Here is a 21,269-nt window from a genome sequence, read left to right on the forward strand (position 1 = left end):
TTATCGCTGGTCCTCATGGCGATAAGATATGAACTCATGCTTAACTATTGACTTTTAATTGTGTGTACGGAGCATGACGTTTGGTGTTTGATTTCATTGTGTTGGTGCTGCATTTAAACCCACTGCAGCAGATAAATGCATGAGAGTGCTGCCATTTGTGGTTGTTGGAGAAGTGCTGGTATGTGGGTTAATTAAAGGAAACATCCCTGGCTGCTGTTGCTGTTTTTTCCTCTCTTTTTGTATTCTCTCTCACACACAGTAATGAGGAATGGAAGCTGTGGGGCTTGTGGTACCAGTACAGCACAATTCATCATTCATGTCATCCATACCAAAGCCAGCTGCTCGGAACAGACACAGAAAATTAGCATTTCACCCCCATCTCTTTTCTTTCTCGCTTTGAGCCGCTCTTCTTCATCAACCCCCTTTATGTCACTTCCTCACTGTTAATGGTCCTCTCTTCTTATCATTTAACTGGGAAACTAATTCCTGTCTTTGATTGCTGTCAACCACAGCACAATGACCCATATCCGTCTCCTCAGGTTTTGCTGAAACTGCCGTTTCCCTGGATTGGATGTCAAGACAAAGTAATTATTAAACTTCTGGTTTGAGTTTCTGTCTTGGCTTGTCTTGCAATACATTTACATTTACATGTGAACAAAAGTGCGAACTGGGCAAATGTTGTCTTTCGTGAAACATGAAGTGAGCTCAGACCTACAAATTCACATTGCAGACATTTACAGGAAGTAAATGTGGCAGATTGAACTCTTGGCTGAATTTAGTGAACACACTCATGGTTTTCAGTGTTGCAGAGACTGAAGTACTGTGTTTCTGCTGCATATCAGAGCTGAAGTTCTACACAGAAAATAAAGAGATTTCTGGATAACTACATTGTGTATATTCACAGCCAAAACATTATGATCACCCGTCTATGCTGCTGGTCCTTTGTGTGCTGCCAAAACTGCTCCGACCCTCAAAGGCATGGACTCTACAAGACTTCTGAAGTTGACCTGTGGTATCTGACACCAAGACGTTAGCAGAGTGATTCACAATGTGTTGTGACATATTCCTCCCATAACCATCATTAAAATTTTGTCTGACTTGTGCCACAGTAGACCTTCTAGAGCATGTCCTGATTTTGCTGAGTGAGACATGTTCCTGGGCCAACATATTTTGCAACATTCCTGTCTGAAAATTCAGTCCTAAACACATACCTACCCCTAAACCTACCCATAAGTTATCCCTTATGACACTGATGTAGAAGCACCTAACCCTGGTTGTAAGCCTAAACTTGACATAAACTGTAAACTTGTCCCTCAGATCTGATTGGTTAATTGGAATGTTGCTCTAGGGCAGGGATGGGGAACGTTGATCCTTGGAGTTTAGCTCCAACCCTGAACAAAAAAAAAAAAAAAAAAAAACACTCATCTGTCTGTAACTTAAAGGTGCCATAGAATCGAAAATTGAATTTACCTTGGCATAGTTGAACAACAAGAGTTCAGTACATGGAAATGACATACAGTGAGTTTCAAACTCCATTGTTTCCTCCTTCTTATGTAAATCTCATTTGTTTAAAAGACCTCCGAAGAACAGGCGAATCTCAACATAACACCGACTGTTATGTAACAGTCAGGATTATTAATATGTACGCCCCCAATATTTGCATATGCCAGCTCATGTTCAAGGCATTAGACAAGCCAGTATTAACGTCTGGATCTGTGCACAGCCGAATCATCAGACTAGGTAAGCAAGCAAGGACAATAGCGAAAAATGGCAAAAAATTTTAGTGATATTTGTAAATTGTCTTTCTAAATGTTTCGTTAGCATGTTGCTAATGTACTGTTAAATGTGGATAAAGTTACCATCGTTTCCTACTGTATTCACGGAGACAAGAGCCATCGTTATTTTCATTTTTTAAACACTTGCAGTCTGTATAATGCATAAACACAACTTCATTCTTTATAAATCTCTCCAACAGTGTAGCATTAGCCGTTAGTCACGGAGCACTATCAATCTCATTCAGAATCAAATGTAAACATCCAAAAAAACACCATACTTACGCGATTAGACATGCTGCATGACGAACACTTTGTAAAGATCCATTTTGAGGGTTATATTAGCTGTGTGAACTTTGTTTATGCAATGTATTATAGTCGAGAGCTCAGGGGGCAGGGAGCACGGCGATTTAAAGGGGAAGCAGCCTGAATTGGTGCATATTTAATGATGCCCCAAAATAGGCAGTTAAAAAAATTAATTAAAAAAAAGTCTATGGGGTATTTTGAGCTGAAACTTCACAGACACATTCAGGGGACACCTTAGACTTATATTACATCTTGTGAAAAAATGTTCTAGGGCACCTTTAAGTAATCCTGAAGACCTTGATTAGCTTCAGGTGTGCTTTTTCGGGTTGTAGCTAAACTCTGCAGGACAATGGCACTCCAGGATCAACAAAGGATCCCCACCCGTGCTATAGGATCAACAAAGATGGTAATCCAGGAACATGTTGTACTTGTTGTACATTATTGGTGAATTCTCACCACTGCTGACAGGGAACAACCAATAAGCCTTGCCGTTTCAGAGATACTCTGATCCAGACACTTGCCATAACAATTTGGCCCTTGTCAATGTCGCTCAGATCTTTATTCTTGCCCATTTCTCCGGCATCCAACTAATCTAATCTAGCTAGATCTTAAAATGTGGCCTTGTTAGGAGATGATAAATTATATATATTTTTTTTAATTAAATATAGGTTATTAGGCATTGAATATTGAGAAATCTTACAAAATTAGCATCATGAAGTCTAATTTACATGAGGGAGAGGGTCATATTTACATCCAAATGGTAATAATCGAAACTGATAAGAACCCAAACTGTGTAATTTAAATATTCCTGTAGCTCGAACAGTAGTCACGAGTTTCCGTGAAAGATAAATGGCTGTATATCAGCACGGCTGTGATTCGGCCTTAATATTAAATTATTAAATTTAACATAGCCCAATTCGATTTGCTCAGGAACAACTTGTAACTTAAAACAGGCAATTTTGGTTTTATTAATCTATTACTTGTTCTGAACAAGTAATAGATTAATAAGACCAAAATTGCCTGTTTTATGTACCCAAAATGAATTATATCTCATGTTTAACCACTATAAGACACAGCGGCAAATCTCTGAAGCACTGGCCGAGATGAAGCTGTTCTCAGCAGGTACACGAGCACTAAACGGCCGCTGACAGCCTGGAGCTCTGATCTCCGAAAACATCGAAACAAATGGTAAAATAGCTGCTATGATTAAATATGAGTCACATATTTCAGGTCTAAACTATATTCTCGCCTACAAAACTCTTAAAACTACAGTTCGTGGTACAACAATAGTATTTGTAAAACATACAGTGGGTTTGCTCGGCCACCATGACAGTCGTTTCAAGTGGAGTGATACAAATGGTGGTAAGAGTGCTGTTATCACTGAAATATTGCACGGCTCTCAGCCAATCAGAATCGAGAACCAGAAAGAACTGCTGTATAAAAATATATATCTTCAATGCAATACATGTTGCTTTGGATAACATCATCTGCCAAATACATGCGTCCATGCAAATCTAAATACTGAAATCGTCTGCATTCAGTCAGATTTACTGTGTGTTTGTGGATTTGCCACTGCATGTGGAACTTGAACCAATCTCAACAGACATTTTATTTCAACCAGTGGGTGAGTAGAGTTCATTCCAATATTTACAGAATATTATGTTGATGAATACGTTTATAGTGCATTTTTGTATTTGCCGAGTTGCTAAGCAGCATTACTTTGCTTATGTGTGTGGTTAGAAACATCATGTTTTAATGGACCATGCCATCTGTACTGCAGTGAGATCCAATCACTGTAAATTAATTTAACATTTATGCTTCCCAAACTGGCCAGTTCTTCCTTTTGTTGGAAAGCAGATAAATTGAAATGAGGTCTTTTCTTTTCATTTCACTTTTAACTCCAAGGTCTTGTTTTTCCTCTTATCTCACAGCTCTACCATCTTTTCATAGAGTCAGCTCGACTAGGCACTCATTGCTGTCTTTATAAGCTATATCCTTCTACGGTTAGCTGAAGGACTGCTGTAATTACCCATGAACCCTTGCTGCAGCTTTTCCTTTTATCAGCCTAAAGAAACCAGAAGGCCAATCTCGGAGCGGCTGTGACATTATCTTCAGATTGAATAAAAGTTGAAGGAACTCTTTGTAAGAGAACATCTATTCAGCCAAAGAATCAAAACGAAAGATGTTTTTCCAATCCTCACACTGGTTATCCACCTGCAAGTCCACCTGTTGGAGGTTTCGGAGACTGATTTGGTCCGAGCCTGGGCTTGTCTTCAGGTGGGATTTCCTTGATGAACATCTCTTAATCAAGCTGTAATTGTTTGAGCATGACCTTACTTGACTGGGTTAATGGGAAAGGCCCTGATTAACGATGTGTGCTCAGTCACACAGTGGGAGGCGCCGCCCACACCCACGAGCCATTGGTTCATTAATTAATTTATTAATTAAAGGGTTACAATGAGGCAGAAAACAAAGGACAATGAGAAAGCGATAGTCTTCCTGTAGTCTGCTGTTAAAAATGATTTATGTTTATACGCATGCTGATTGATAATTGTAAAGCATCAAGCTATATCAAATTTCTCTCAGATTTAAATTAAGCAAAGGAGGGTATAGAAGTGCTACATGTAATTTAATCATATTCCCTGAAGACTCCAATAGGAGAGGAAAGATGGCATAAATTAAATATCTATTATATATTTAATGGACAATGTTATAGTTGCAGTAAGATTAAAACAAAACTAATCTCTCTAATCCCTGAAAACCATTATCACGCCAAGTATTCCTAACATTTTAATGATCCTAGAACAAACAATCTTAACAAATATGTATAATACATAGAGATAACTATCTGTTAGTGTTTTCATCTCATCTTAATGATAGTAAATGATTTGTTTATTTGAATTATAGTGAACAAATTGCATTAACTTTATGGTTCTGTAACGTTTTTTTTTTATAGAAAGACACAACTCCTTTTGTTCTATGGATCAAAGTCAAGGTTAGGAAATATGAGTGAGTAAATGATGCTAGATTATTTCTTTCATAGACATTAAAATGCAATATACATGTTTTATTTATTCATTTTAAACTAAATGTAAATATAGCTGTGCTATACAGAAAATTTGACTACCCAGCCAAATACTAAACATTCATACACACGTTGATGTACATAAAGCAGGGACAATAAATATACACGCATATATTAATTGTGACTGTTTGATAAGCTGTAATGACATACACATTTGCAAACAAACATGTTTGGTGAAGCAAATGTCATATTGAGTCACCGCTGTGTTCCAAATACCTTCTGTATTTGATCACACTAATAATCGACAGATGTTTATTGACATTAAAATGTCAACACTGAATGAAAAAGTAGATCCATTTCACAAACTTTGGTGATATGACAGATCATATTCGCCTCACTTCCCGCAATCTTTAATGTGAGGAAAATGTCACTCTTTTTATCTTTGCATTTACTTCGAAACCGGAGTCAAAAGGAAAGGTTGGGGTCTTAAAGGGTTAGTTTACCCCAAAATGTAAATTTCTGTCATTAATTACTCACCCTCAAGTCGTTCCAAACCCGTAAGACATTCGTTCATCTTCAGAACACAAATTAAGATATTTTTGATGAAATCAGAGAGGTATGATGACTCCAATTTCAAGGTCCAGAAAGGTACTAAAGTGACTGCAGTGGTTCAACCTTAATGTTATGAAGTGACGAGGATACTTTTTGTGCACAAAAACAAAACAAAAATAACGACTTTATTCAACAATCTCTTCTCTTCCCTTTCATTATCCTTACGCAGGTGACCCAGTAAGCACAGAGAAGCCTTCCTTGTTTACGTCTGAATACCGGCTCAGTATTGGCCAAAGTACGATGCATGTGTGTGATGCTGACGCAGGAGCCGTCTAATAATGAATCGTCGTTCTGATGTAGAACCTGGAGGCGCTTGACGTAAACAATGTAGGAAACTGACACAAAAGAGAAGATATTATTGAATATAGTCATTATGTTTTTGTTTTTGCCCACACATAAGTAGCCTATTCTCATCGCTTCATTGTGTTTATAGTGTGCAATATAACATGTGTTCATGTTTCGCGTGTAAAAAAAAAAAACACTGTTTTTTTCACATAATTTACTTATCTGTATACCGCTGTTTCCACTGTCATAAAAACGGGCTGATGACTTCCTTGTTCTATGAAGTCCCTCCTTCAGAAATACGTAACGAGTTCTGATTGTGCCAGCGGTTCCTGTGTTGTGATTCGACAGCAGCTTCTGCTCCATCTTTCAAGAATAATCTTTGTTCGAATCCGGCATTAAACTGATTGAGATTGAGGAAGCTGTCCTCAGCAAAATGTGCTGCACATAGTTTTACATGTGGATTATAATTTTCGGGAACCGAGTTAAACATAAATTGTAACCATTGATCTCTTAGTACAGCGTCCCTGGGAAGGCCAAACAAAGGTGATTGGACTGCGGGATGAAAATAACAGCGTTTCGACGACATGGCGACAAACACACTCTACAAACGCAACTCTTGTGTATTCCTGTGGGCGGAGGTTAGTCAAAAAACTTTTTAGTGATGTCATTAAAGAAGGAAGTAGAGGGATGTAGTCCAAACTGGCCGTTCGATGTAGGCGACTTCTGTTAAATAAAATATCTCGTTTGGCATTGAACTTTGAGCTTTAAAATTTTACAGATGTTTGAAACATGGGATCACGAAGAACAGGACCTTTAAATTAAGGTTGAACCACTGCATCATACAGTTTTTTTCTCGGATTTCATCAAAAATATCTTAATTTGTGTTCTGAAGATGAACGAAGGTCTTAGGCTACGGGTGTGGAACGACATGAGGGCGAATAATTAATGACGGAATTTTCATTTTTGGGTGAACTAACCCTTTAACAATGTAGTTTTAATTGTTAATGTTGCATAAGGAATATTTCAAACAATTTAAAACCAGTTTCCCACATGATTTTGTGAGACTACCTCAGTAGCTCTGGTTATAATTCCTATGTAAGTAATCGCCATATATATAAACAAATGCACTGGAAAATTAATGAAAAAATGTAAATAATATACATATTTCATAAGTATATTATTTTACTTTACGACACAGTAGCGAAATTACAATACTTTTGTCGAGATAAACCCTTGAGCTTTTATTTTGACGGAAACTGCGGTTGAGCTTTTATTTTGGCGGGAAAACACCGGATCAAGAGCTGATCACGTGCAGTGCATACTTCGCTTTGAAACAAGCAGCGCAAACAGTATACTTATTTAATTAATTAATAAGACGCGGTCTTTTGCGATTTGTGAAGGCCATAAGCCATTCGGTTTTAGTTCATTTGACATGTATTTTGCCAAAGCAGTTTATCTTTTTATGTTATTTCGAGAAGTTTTAAAATATTTTCGGTTCATTGTGAATGTGAAACAGTGGCGGCACAGATTACAATATGGCGGCCGCCAGTCTAGGTAACGTTAATTGATGGGAAATACTGCATTTTAAAATGTCTCAGTAATATATTCACGAATACTTTTTGTGTACCCTTGAAAAACTAACACCAAGTATAATTAATTACTGAATAATAGAGAAATTAGCATCTTAAAATGTTTATAGTGGCATTTTTGCGCATGTGTTTGTCACTGTGCTCGGCCCAGTTATCATTTGCTCAGGGAAACAGAAGAGAATAAAGATGTGTTGGTAATGTATTTGCTCTTTATTTAATTTTTTTTTTTTTTTCTTTTCTCAAAAAGGTACTTTCTGTTGTGTCTTTGAGACAGGAAAGTGTCGACGTGAGGTACACCTGGAAGGTGAAACGCAGGAGAGCAACAAGACATCTCTCTCATCAGTGTTACCCGCAAAGACAGGTAGAAAGCTTCACAATCCTGTCTTGCATGTCTGGTAAATCCTCTGATTTAGGGACGCATAATAGTGGAGGTTATTTTTGATAATTTGAGTGGCACCTGAGCGTGTGACTCTGATGTGTTTTTTTGCGTGAAGGCGGCTGAAGTTATTAGACATGGCGCTTTCGATGTAGCGTCTCACTGAAGCAGCAAATTAACACAAAGACACGGCGACACATTAAGAAAGAGGGAAAGAAGAAATATTCGTTTCCTGCTGTATCCTTCCACTCTCACACCTCTCAATTTCCTTCATCGTTTAATCTCACAATCTGTTCCAGTATTGACACATCCTCGTGTGTAATGTGGAGCCCATTAGATGTTGAGCAGGTAAGTGAGAGCGGGTACCTCAGGGGCACAACACTTCTGTGTACAAAACACTCTTCTGAGACCGGCTGGAATGCAATCAGCTTGAAATTGCGTTCATAAATCCATAACAGCGCGATATTTTGTTGGCGCACTTTTAGTCTCTACGCAATTATTCTGTCTGCAGATGTGCAGAATTTAAAACAATGAGTCATAACTCTGTAGGCAACACTTTTCATTTAGTATTTCAATTAAACACAAACATCATCTGAGGCACATGTTCTCCTGAGGGCCAAATAGTGACAGGGCAGAGGGTTTACAGCTGGTTGGTTGAACATTGAGATTGTCATCAAAATGAAAATTAATAACGAAATATCCCCTTGTTATTTTTGTAGAGCAAAATACTATAAATGTTTCAACCTTCTGGTGATCCTCATTTAGGAGTCACATGAACACCTCAAATGTAACTTCTTTTTTTCCCCAGTAAAATCAGTGTAATAGTATATTATTTTTCAGTTAATCCCTGCATTGTGGTGGACAGTGTTGGGGAATGTTACTTTTAAAAGTAATGCATTACAATATTGTGTTACTCCCTAAAAAAGTAACTAATTGCGTTAGATACTTTTTATGAAAAGTAATGCATTACATTACTTTTGTTACTTTTTCTCACCTGGACTGGGCTTGCTTGTTTTAATAACAAAAAAGCTCTATTTTTGGCAAATGTTAAGGCCCTTTCACACCAAAAGTGAAATGAATGAGCCTCAAGGCCTGTACACACAGGGACGAATATTGCACGCACTTATCGCCAGCGTTTTTTGAGACTTTTTTGTGTTCATACCCAAGCGATTTTCACTGGTGATGCGCAGTGTGAATGTGCAAATTCACTCCCTGACAGTATATGGCGCTTGCGCTTGTGTGGTCACATAACAAGTGCCACAAAAGTCACCCAAGTGTTATACCATTCCGATGAAGTAAAAAAAAAAAAAAAAAAAAAAAAGTAACAAAAACATAACATTTTTTGGTCAAAGTGACTGCAGGGCTCAATACTAAGGATTTTTTATGCCTCAAATTTTTTACTTGCCTTGCCAAAATGTTCACTGGCCCCACAACAACAAAAAATTAAAGTAAAAGAAAAAAAAAAGGGCCTATAAAATAAGCCTAGTTATGTTTGTTGTTTTTGATACATGTAATCTTAATAAATAAGGTTATGACACCAAATGCTACTAGATTAACTCCCTTAAATTTTAAATATTGTTAAACAAGTAAACAGTAAGTAATAAAATAGGAATAAATAATCAAATTACAAGTAATAACACAAATAAATACAACAGAACAAATATATAAATGAAATAAACAGTGTTTTTTTTTAGTTTTTTTTATGTAGATTTAAACAGGAGATTTTCAGGTACAGAAATTGTAATCTAATGTATAACTATAGATTAAACTTTATTAAAGTTAAATAGTCGAGCGGTTACAGATGCATAAATAATGTTTTGAAATGTTGACAATATAAAACATTAAATACTGTTATTTGAATTTATTTACAAAATGAAAAGCTACTTTAAATGTGAAATTAAACCCGCCAGTAGGTGGCAGCAAGTTCCTGATAATGAGCGAATCATTGAGATTCAACCGATTCATTCAAACGGCTGATTCATTCAGGAAGTGTTGCTCAGAGACGCAAAACAATTCTGTGGACTTTGTTTGGAACTATTTTCATTGGTGAAAATGAGCGAAACAGGCGATTTGGTGTCTAAAATGTAAGTCACTTAATATAAACTGCTTGTTTATTAAATTGTATAAAATCAATATCACATTTGTAATCATGCTGATATTTGAAGAAAAATGGTGCTCTTTGTGTAATATTGTTTAACTATATTAAATTAAATTATATAAATCAGTGCTTCCCACACATAGACTTTACTTGGGCGGGCCGCCCACGTATAATAACGTCCGCCCAAGTATATTTGGAGACACATTTTTGCTTTTATTATTTTTATCCACGTATACTTTGATGAAGCCATCCACGATCGAAAAACTAGTCGTTTAATACCTGCTCGTTACGTGTGCGTCAGAACTGTTTACTCCCGCTGACATTCCCACAGGCGCTGCATTTTGCAAAGTCACTAGGCGGCGCTGTTGTGTGTTCTACAAGCTCGCGCGACAGCGCTTCATTATTTTTTATTTTGGTTACACAATAAATTGTATTTAATTTGATTTTCCATTTAATTCATAGTAAATTATTGCAGTCTCCCCCACAGGAAGAAAAGACTAAGAACATTATTTGACACACATATTATTCATTTTATAAATTTTACTAGTAAAATCTGTGTCCCATTCACTGAGAGAGACACTATATGACAGCAAGGAGAACATAGGAAAAGGTGAACCATTTAAATGCTGTAATTTTGCATAATTTACAATGCATAATAATGCATAATACTAGTATGTAATTAAATGCAATATGCTATGTAATTAAAATTAATTTCAATAAATAAAAATACTGTTAAAAATCACACATTATTTGTTTGTCACATGTAGTAGACCATTTTTGTACCATGGGTAATAGGAGGATTTTTCGCCTGGCTATCACCGCAAGTATATTTCAAACCTGTGGGAAGCACTGAGAGACATACAGGGGCATTTTTGCCCCTTATCTTGAATTCTGGGGGCATTAAATGCATTTTAATAGACTAAATCACGCAGTGAAAGCGTGCACTCTAAATTCACACACGCCACTAGTCTAACCTACTAGACTACATCACTTGGTGTATATGTGCACTAAATGGGTGTGTTTTTGATTGTTTTTTGTAAAGTGAGAAACTTACTCAATGTCAGATCGTTAAATTAACAATTACAATATCATAGAAGATATATAACGCGCACACCCCTACAGCACTGGCCTGGTCGGGCAAGACACAGTTACGTCTACTGTCCTAAGCATCGTTCACACTGGCCCCGGGCCATCGGCAGTCCTTATTGTCGAACATTTCTAAGAACTTAGCAGTTGCATTTTAATCTTCTTCTAATCTCAAATGTCATTGACCCTCATATTAGACATTGCGGTATTTTGTTCTTTTACATTTTATATTGCGATATGAAAAAAAAAAAAACGGGATTGAATCTGCATAGAAAATAAACAAATTACAAGCATAGATAAATATAGTAGATAAAAATGAAATAAACAGTACTTTTTTTTTTGTTTTTCAGGTAAGTCTAACAGTATTCAGGTACAGAAATTGAATAATCAAATGCAAAATAACAATGCATAATCTTCACTCTATAAATTAAATATAATTAATTTTTTGTTAAAGCTATAAAAGTGATTCTCTTTGTGTTTTGTTGTTTGATTAAAATTAATGACATGGACAGCAGCAGGAATATTAGGCTGCTGTCACTTTAAGACTGAATGCACTCACCATAATGATACACATCCGTTTTCTTTCTCAATTATTTACGTTCACATAATCCATAAGCGACTATGTTTACAGGAATTCGCACCAAGACAGGCATTTTGACATAATTAGTGTGTGTGTGTGTCCATTCAAGCACAAATAGAGCAAGAGGAAAAGAGTGGAATTTGGCGTTAGTGTGCCTGTCTGTGATGCTCTGTGTGTGTGTGCGTGCGAGTTCAAAATTGAGTTCTCTTTTGCGTCATCTTAGACTCAAATGGTTTAAAATCACTTGAATGTTTAAACTGACGGGACCCAAAACGTGAAATCATGTGTGTTTTGAGCAGTGGTGTTTGTCCATACGGATCAACTATAATCCCAATACTGGATTCCATTTGCAGATGTGCGCATCACAGTATCGGTGCTAAAACGATCGTGCAGCCCTACTTCATACATTTAGGTGGATTTTAGTTAAACTGTATATACAATTTCACATTACAGTCTTTAGATGTTCATATAATGAACATCAGACTAAGAAAGGTAAAAGTTTTGTCTTGCTCTGTCCTCAATGCAGCAGCGCGAGACTGGACAAGACTGAAACCCAGACCGAATTCATTATTAAAAAAAAGGTGCAGTTGGAGGATGGATGTCACAGTTGCCAAAGGAGTGAGGTATGCAGCCATTTATACGTCTTTTGAGGTATGAATTCATTATTTTTTTCCCCACTTGGGTTTTGTGTGTAGAGATGCAACAGCATGCAATAGTATTTTTAATTGTGCAGTCTTTACAACAAGTCTCTGTGGGTAAGCACTTCATTATTTATTTGAGTTTTATGCAAGTAAATTGCCAATTTATTAGTTTGCATCTTTCACAAACATAATGCAATTCCTCATAAAATGCATGTAAATGAGGGCAACATATTTTACATTTCGGATTTTATCTGTATTTCAGCTTTTTATGTCCTGAAGCCACTTAATCTTTATTTCATTCAGATTGGTGACAGAACATACATTTGTCATACAGCATTGTAAAACAATCATAAATACCTCCCCTTACACAAAGCCATTGTGTTTAATATTATCGCGGGTTTATAACCCCTACACGTTGGATTTTATCACTAAGCCTGCTAAGCATTTGATCATAAATGTGTACGTGTGTGAGTAATAAAACATTTGGAAATGTGCAGAGAACAGCATTGTTCTAATGGATGTGCAAATTCTGCCTCGGAGGGATAGAAACCACATCACGTTACCATCCAATTTGTGTTCCACTCACCAATTACTTTCATGCTCGGCTTCCCCCCATCTTAGACCGAAAAGAGATTATCTGTATTGCGTCTGAACGCTGCGGTTCCTAATTAAAAAAACACAAACGAGAGGCATGTGTGCTGATAACACAACAGCGAAAATATGGCGAACGTAAAGGATCTTATGACAATATTTACACATTATGCAATTGCTTTTTAAAAATGTGACCCTCTGCGGTTATGATGTTTGCTGATAATGCTAAAATCTTAACAGTGTGATGCATCAGTATTAGCGGTTTCTGCTAACTGTTTTGTTTTGCTAGGTCAGGAATGTAACATGAAATATGATTCAAAATTGGTTGATGTTTATAGTATGTGAAAATGTATTCAATTTATATTCATAAATATTCCATTGATGCTAGTGAAGATTGAAGGAAGGAGTCCCTGTTAAAACCTATGTTTAGAGAGTTTTTAGCTGCTGTTAGCATTGTAGCATTTGCTTACTGGTGAATTTTTATTTTTGAGTTATCACAGATTTTACCTAAAGACCATTAGAATTGCTAATTTCAGTGTGATGTAAGTTTCCAAAAGTGTCCATTTATATTTTAGGGACGCTGTATACAATTTTACAATTTTACAATTTGCAATGGCCATATAATCTTTTATGTTGATAAAGTTTAAACTGTTTTTTCTGTTTTTCCTCAATGCAGATTTACAGGAGTAAGAGTAGTCTTGACTCTACAGAACTCAGACCTAATTAAATAAAGAAGTAAAGGTGGAGTTGGAAGATGGATGCCAGAGGAATTGTCTAAGGAGTAAGGTATGCAGCCAGTCTATGGATTTATGAATTCATTTATATTATTTTTCCCCTAAACCAGTTCAGTGCAAACTCCAATCTGCAGCTGTTTCTAAAGCTTTGGGCATATTAATCACAGTGCTGAATGCCAACGTACAAATACTTCGTTACTGTATTTAAGTTGATTTTTCTGGTATCATTACTTAACTATTTATTTGTCTGACAACTCTTTTACTTTTACTCCTTAAATTTTTAAACAAATATCTGTACTTTGTACTCTTTACATATTTGGTGGTTTGCCATTCGATAACAAATGCCAAATAAATCATGACTCGGTTAGTCTTGATTCAGCTTGCGTGTGCTCCGCATCTCCACCAACAGCTGTCGATCAGAGTTATTAATGCGAGAGACTTTAGAATGGAGTGGAAGCGCTCAGGTGGAGCAGAGAGACAAAACTACTGACCTGTTCAGGACTTCAAGTGCAGGTCAATTTCATCTGCTATTGTAGATTTGTCTTTGTTTACTTAGTTAAGCATTAAACTGCTAGCAGATGTTAGCAGTATCATCACTCAAAATACTGTATACTAAAGGACATCATTATTATGTATTGTAGACAAGTGTTCACATTGTTAATAGGTTTAGAGGGAGCTAGGGCAGACAACAACACAACCCTTACAAAAATAAATGGTTTTACTACATATAAAACCAAAAACCATGATTACTATAGTTAAACCATGATGACCACTAATTAACCATGGTTTTGCTACACTAACCATAGTTTAACCATGGAATTTGTAGTAAAACTGTCGTATACAAATGGTAATCAATCCGCCAAAAAACATGGTTGCTATATTTTTACTATAATAAAACCATGGTCAATTTTTGTTAGGGAAAAATAAGACTCATGGTAATGTCATATGTTCAGTATTTTTCTATTCTTCTATTGTTATTGCACTTATATTGACGTTTCAATTCAGGCAATATAGAAAATATAGGCAATTCAGAAAATATAGTTTTGTTAATTCTAGATTAAATCATTTTAAAACAATAACACATGGTCATAATGTGACACTTTAAATTTAACTACAATAAATTTATGTGCAAACAAATTACTATGAGGTGGTTGTTTTGCAACAAGGTGGAGACAGTTGTTCATAACAGTAGACAAGCTGATGAAAAAGTGACAGGTACGAGAAAATGGGTAAAAAAGTAAAAATACAGACACAGAGACAGAGATATCAGGGAAAATTAAGAGTCTGAAAAGGAAAATGGATGGTGCAGTTCAAGAGAGAACCTTTAATTATTTTGCACGGCCCCAGCCTAAGGATTTAACTTTTTTTTTTTTTTTTTTTTTATATATATATAATGTGATGGCCATACAAAAAATAGGGTTGTCTGTGATTTCAGAATTTGTTGTGGGTGTATGACTTGGTGTACAACATGGTGGTTGTTCAGCCTTGATGCATTCATTGGCTAACAAAATTTGAAATGTAGTTTTTTTTTTTTTTTTTTTTTTTTTAAATGATGTGAGGTCCAGTTACCAGCATGACACTAAAACAGGTGGTAGTAATAGCTACTTTTTACTGAAGTGCATATCAGAGCCCATACTACTTTGTTTGGATGCTGTTTTCGCACATTTTTTTCCCTTTATCAGTTTGCAGGTGCAAACTCCGCCCCACAGCCAATTGTAAACTTTCATTGGTCATGTTAAAGGTGCCCTAGATTCAAAAATTGAATTTACCTCGGCATAGTTGAATAACAAGAGTTCAGTACATGGAAATGACATACAGTGAGTCTCAAACTCCATTGTTTCCTCCTCCTTATATAAATCTCATTTGTTTAAAAGACCTCCGAAGAACAGGCGAATCTCAACATAACACCGACTGTTACATAACAGCATATGCCAGCCCATGTTCCCAACATTATGAAAGGCATTAGACAAGGGCAGCCAGTATAAACATCTGGGTGTGCACAGCTGAATCATCAGACTAGGTAAGCAAGCAAGAACAATAGCGAAAAATGGCAGATGGAGCAATAATAACTGACATGATCCATGATTACATGATATTTTTAGTGATATTTGTAAATTGTCTTTCTAAATGTTTCGTTAGCATGTTGCTAATGTACTGTTAAATGTGGTTAAAGTTACCATCGTTTCTTACTGTATTCACGTAGACAAGACTGTCGTTATTTTCATTTTTTAAACACTTGCAGTCTGTATAATTCATAAACACAACTTCATTCTTTATAAATCTCTCCAACAGTGTAGCATTAGCCGTTATCCACGGAGCATAGCCTCAAACTCATTCAGAATCAAATGTAAACATCCAAATAAATACAATACTTACGCGATTAGACATGTTGCATGACGAACACTTTGTAAAGATCCATTTTGAGGGTTATATTAGCTGTGTGAACTTTGTTTATAGCTGTTTAAGGCAAGCACGAGCTCCGTGGGCGGAGAGCACGAGATTTAAAGGGGCCGCGCTGCATAAATCGGCGCGTTTATAATGATGCCCCAAAATAGGCAGTTAAAAAAATTAATTAAAAAAAACTATGGGGTATTTTGAGCTGAAACTTCACAGACACATTCAGGGGACACCTAAGACTTATATTACATCTTTTGAAAACATATTCTTGGGCACCTTTAATCACAGTGCCAGATAGGGTTCTACCGATTATTGGTGCCGATATTAAGCATTTTTATTGTTATTGTTATCGGTATCGGTCATTTTCAAAACCGATTTGCCGATAAAATCATTTAATTTTGAAATGTGCTATTTGGCTCTGATGCAGCCACCTCTGTCTGAATGCACCACTCTGTGGTCTAGAGCAAGCTCCGCCCACCGCCCATCTGAGTTGTTGAGAGTCGTGAGTCCGGCCAATCAGTGCGGAAGGCTGTAGGCACTCTTACACCGAAAGCACTTGCTAACTGGAGCTGCTTCAGTGATCAGGCATCAGTTGTCTTTCAAATATAAGGCAGCAGCAGATGTTGCTGAAGTTGCAATAAATCACAATCCACTACACTGAAGTTGCAAAACACCTCAATATAATCAGATCCTTAATTCCAGCTCGGGATCCAGGGTATTGCGTACGGCTGCACGATTAATCGTAATCGAATCAAAATCACGATTATGACATCGCAAAGGCTGCGATTTTTTTTTTTTTAATTTAATTATATAAATATGTACACAGCGCGTTAGTGAAGAGCTGCTCTGTGATCAGTAGTAAATGACTGATCTGAGAGCACTGCATTTGAAAAGGCAACACACATTAAATATACAGACTTTCCAAACATGAGAAGCCTTTATGAACTTCTTTTCTAACAAAAGACAGCATTTAATGTGTTTTTACTCCCAACTCACTTCATAACATCAGTTGAGTGTTTGAAATGGCATTTTGATTAGCATTGGATTATAAATATACTTTACGGAAATACCCGAGAAGGCTTGAAGAAAACATAAACCATGTATTGTTGTAGCCGTCTGTTTATTTTATTCATGTTTAATCAGTTAAAGCGTTTCTACCTTCTTTTTATTCAGTCACAGAGATGGCATCACTCAAACCTATTCAGGGTAAAAATAGGGAAAATAATTCCTCTCTCTAAAGAACTTTGAGGGAAACATATAATCAATGTTTTTCTCCAGCGTACATAAGTGTACAGGGGTTTTTTTCCACAATGGATGCATAAGAGGCACATATTTCATATTGAATACATGGATTCCATTTTTGATTTTGCATACCTCCTGACAAAAATAAAGAAATTGAGACAGATTTTTATCATAATAATATAATATTTGATAATAAATCCTTAGACCTTTCTAATGATTTATAGACATACTGCTTGCATGTTAACAGGTAACCCCACATTTTGTCATATAAGTTTTAAATGTTATTTTCTAATTATTATAGTTATATTTATAATTAAATACTAATGCTAAACACTTTAATAATTAAAGTTATTACAACAGTAATATTTCTTATTTGGTTTAATATTTTTATTTAGCAATAATAATACTAATACTACCCGGCCCCGGATAAGCGGAAGAAAATGGATGAATGGATAATAAAAATAATTTGTCAAAATAGTATATTAGCACAAAATTTTGGGCCAAATTGTGCAGCCCTACAAACAAGCAAAACAAGCCTGGTATTGTTTATATTTTTTTTTTTTGTTTGTTTGTTTTATAAAATCGCATTTTAAATCGCAAATCGCAATTTTAACCAGAAAAATCGCAATTAAATTTTTCTCCAAATCGTGCAGCCCTAGTATTGTGCATAATTCTACACATTCCCGCAGGTTTCGCGATAATTAAGCGGGTAATTCCCTCAAACATTTATGCATTATAGCATGTAGATTGAATCCAAACAAATTATCAGAGCAGCTCAGTAGTAGTTTCACAAACAGTTTGATGATTCAGCGGTACCGAGTCTTCCTCTCTTTCAAAATGCGCAAATGGCTTCACATCCATAGTATCCAAATTGAGTTTGCTCTGCAAGTGAGCTGTACACTGCAATATTAGCACGCGTTTCGGACAGTTGAAGGAATTGGCGCTTGCACATCATTTTAAGCCATGCCAATTCAAAAAATACAAGCCATTTTAAAGCATAAAATACTCATGGTTATCGGTCTACTTGATCTGTAATAATCGGTATGAGCATCGGCCCTGAAAAACGGTTGGTCGACCCCTAGTGCCAAATGCCTACACATTGCTAGATCAGTGCTACCCTTAACAATTTTTTTTAATTTAACATTATTTAAATTAATTATCTTAAATATACTTTTTTTCAAAAGTATTTTTAAAGTAAATTTTAATACAGTTTCATGGCTGGTAAGAAATATATGGCTTTTTTTTTTTAAATTGTCATTGAATGCTGTTTAAAATGCGTTGAATGTGGGAACGTGTTGAGATAATCACAAGATTAAATACTGACAACCTGCTGTTGTCTTTTTTTTGAGAGCGCAAGACTGTAAGTAATTGTTGCAGTGGAGCTACTGATGCAAGATCTTGATCTTGGATTAGCATCCCTACTGCAAATACAAACTAAGAACCATACATCTCTGGAATGCTATAGAAATACATCTGGCCTTATTTCTCAGTTTTTCTCAACACTGAATGTGAAATTTCCCAGTGTAGAAATAGCAATTTGTGTGTTTTTCTATTATGCATAGTTTGAAACCATCGATTGGATTTCTGTTTTAAAGGATTAGTTATGGAGCACATTTATAAGAGCTTGTTGCACAAATGCATGAATGCACACACCAGGTAGCATCCCTCTACTTCTTCCCATCGGCCTAATGAAGATGGATTTATCCAATCTATTCCCTGACACCAGAACCAGAACAAGCCAACCCGTCCCCTGTGTGGTGTCATCCTCTTCTTCTTCACATCCTTTGCTCTTCCGTTCTTCCTCCGTGCGTTTCGCTCTCTACAACGGATCAGGCCGCCCTGGTGCGCCACCAGACCAAAAAGCGAAAAGGGCAAGAAATTTGTCATCTTCCCCAACAAGACCCTCACCAGACAAAAGAACAACGGCATTAATCATCTGACATTTCAATATTGTATTACCCTTTCTGGTGAAAATCAAGGGGGTCATTAAACTGGTAAAAGGAGACGGGGGTGCTGATCAATAGAACAAGCCTCGAACAGAACCTTGAGCTTTACTGCCGTCTGCAGATTCACAGCTGCTGTCAGTAGGTATGATAGGAGACGGCCTTAACTAATTGCCTCTACGTGAAGGGCATGAAGTGGCGTTCAATGCATTGATGGCGGCAGTGAAGAGAACACTTAATCAGCAGGCAATGAATATAAACGGGCAGAGACCACCAGAGGGGAGCTCCTTGTTTGTGGTGGCGTTCTTGATGAGGATCACTGGTAGTGTGAGGTTTTGTCTCTGTAATGCAGTAAAAACAGTATACATTGGGGAACTGCGAATGTTGAGTTTGAGATGTCATCACAGAAATGATTTTGACAAGAGTAGAGTTTGAGAATGTGAAGTTTGATGGGTTTGTGCCCTCCAAATGTTTTTATGTTCTGTTTTAGAGTAGAGACACAGGGAAAGTGTTTCTTCAAGGACTAGACTAAGTCCAGACTAAGTCATTTCTCTTCAAGTCTTTCCTGGCCGTTCACCCGTGTCTTCACCTATCATCATTCATCATGCTGCAATTGTGGTGTGTCTGTTCAGCAGGTCATTTAACTACAAAAACATGCCATTTTAGCTGTTTGTGTGTCCACGGTCCTTTTCAAACGCTGTTTGGATGTGGTCAATCATCGTCACGTTTTAACTTGGTCAGAGTTCAGGTCTGTGACTGTGGCTCTCTTAACAAAACCGTGATTGAAGGCACAATATGTCCGATTTTTGGATTAAAATATCCAAGAACAATGTTATATATTTTGTTGACTTGTGTACTTGCATTATCCCAAATGTTTCCAAGAATGTTTAAATCCAGAGAAATAAGCAATTTTAACCAGGACACGGATCGTGTCCTTGTGTTGTTTTTTTAATGATATACCCACGTTACCCTCGATTTCTGGTTTTATTTTGTAGAAACCATGTAAACGCCAAAGACTCTTTAATATATTATGTGTTTTATGAGACAGGTGAGCAGCTGTTTGAATATATTCATTGAGAGAAAACTAATCATTGTTATACGATCTTGTCTTATTGTCTTATTGTTTAAATCTTGTTTACTTTCATGTTTTACCATGACTAATATCAATCTAGCTTACTGCAGTGTGCAAGTGTCTCATAGTAGCCGCCAAGTGAACGAGTAGCATAACAACCTTTAGCACACAAATGTATCTAATATGATAAAACAGCTCTGCTTTACCCCACATACACATGGCCGGAAGAAGCGGACGCGGTCGTCTGTGGCATAATAAAAGCTCTACTGCTCTCGAGCCGTGTGTCACGCCTGTCTCTCATTAGCAATCGCTCCAGTGGCCTCATTCCACTCCAACGGCTTTCAGCCACACCCTGCTTCATACTACAGTAATGTTAATAAATCTTTAATACATTAGCTCATCAATGAATATTATTTCTGCCCAAGTAGGGATGACTTGATACCACAATTTTGGCTTCGGTACGGTACCACAATCTAATACCGATATATCGATTTTAAATCGATACCATACAGGGTCTAAATTTTGACATGGGTATTGCACATACTTTTACTCATTCTTGCAGGTTTCATGTTTACAAAGCGGGAAATTACCGCAAATGTTTATTAGTAAATTAATCAACACAGATTATCAAATCAATTCAGCAATTTAAAAACTTTCTTGTGAAGTAATTTCAGCAATACTTTCTCGCCTCTCTCTCTCAAAATGAACAAATTGCTTCTGGCTTCAAAAGACATTGCACCTGTACTATGTAAGCAAGCTGCGCGCTGCAATACAACACTCTCGTGCGCTTTATGGACAACTGATGGAAATCACTTTCCCACGTCTTTTTAAACCTTGCCAATTTGAACATCCCAGCGATTTTGTCATTCAGTTGTAAAGCACTTGGGAACTCTTTAAGAGATTGTTTCTTTGCACGTATA

At 36.5% G+C, this 21,269-nt stretch overlaps 1 long non-coding RNA gene across 12 annotated transcripts in view; it reads left to right on the top strand.

Moving 5' to 3' along the window:
* The first annotated feature begins 7,320 nt into the window (after positions 1 to 7,320).
* The window catches only part of LOC125248852, a 55,024-nt gene continuing 41,075 nt past the window's right edge, over positions 7,321 to 21,269 (top strand). For 8 of the 12 annotated variants that reach the window (XR_007180404.1, XR_007180413.1, XR_007180402.1 and 5 more), the window contains exons 1-4: positions 7,321 to 7,554; positions 7,837 to 7,950; positions 12,256 to 12,352; positions 13,638 to 13,747. This is a non-coding gene — a long non-coding RNA (uncharacterized LOC125248852). Of the gene's footprint in view, positions 7,555 to 7,836; positions 7,951 to 8,083; positions 8,314 to 12,255; positions 12,353 to 13,637; positions 13,748 to 21,269 lie in introns of all 12 variants that reach the window. The other 4 variants (XR_007180407.1, XR_007180409.1, XR_007180403.1 and 1 more) reach the window with 4 other exon arrangements.

This window comes from Megalobrama amblycephala, linkage group LG16 (genome assembly GCF_018812025.1).
Source record: "Megalobrama amblycephala isolate DHTTF-2021 linkage group LG16, ASM1881202v1, whole genome shotgun sequence".
Lineage (NCBI taxonomy): Eukaryota > Metazoa > Chordata > Actinopteri > Cypriniformes > Xenocyprididae > Megalobrama > Megalobrama amblycephala.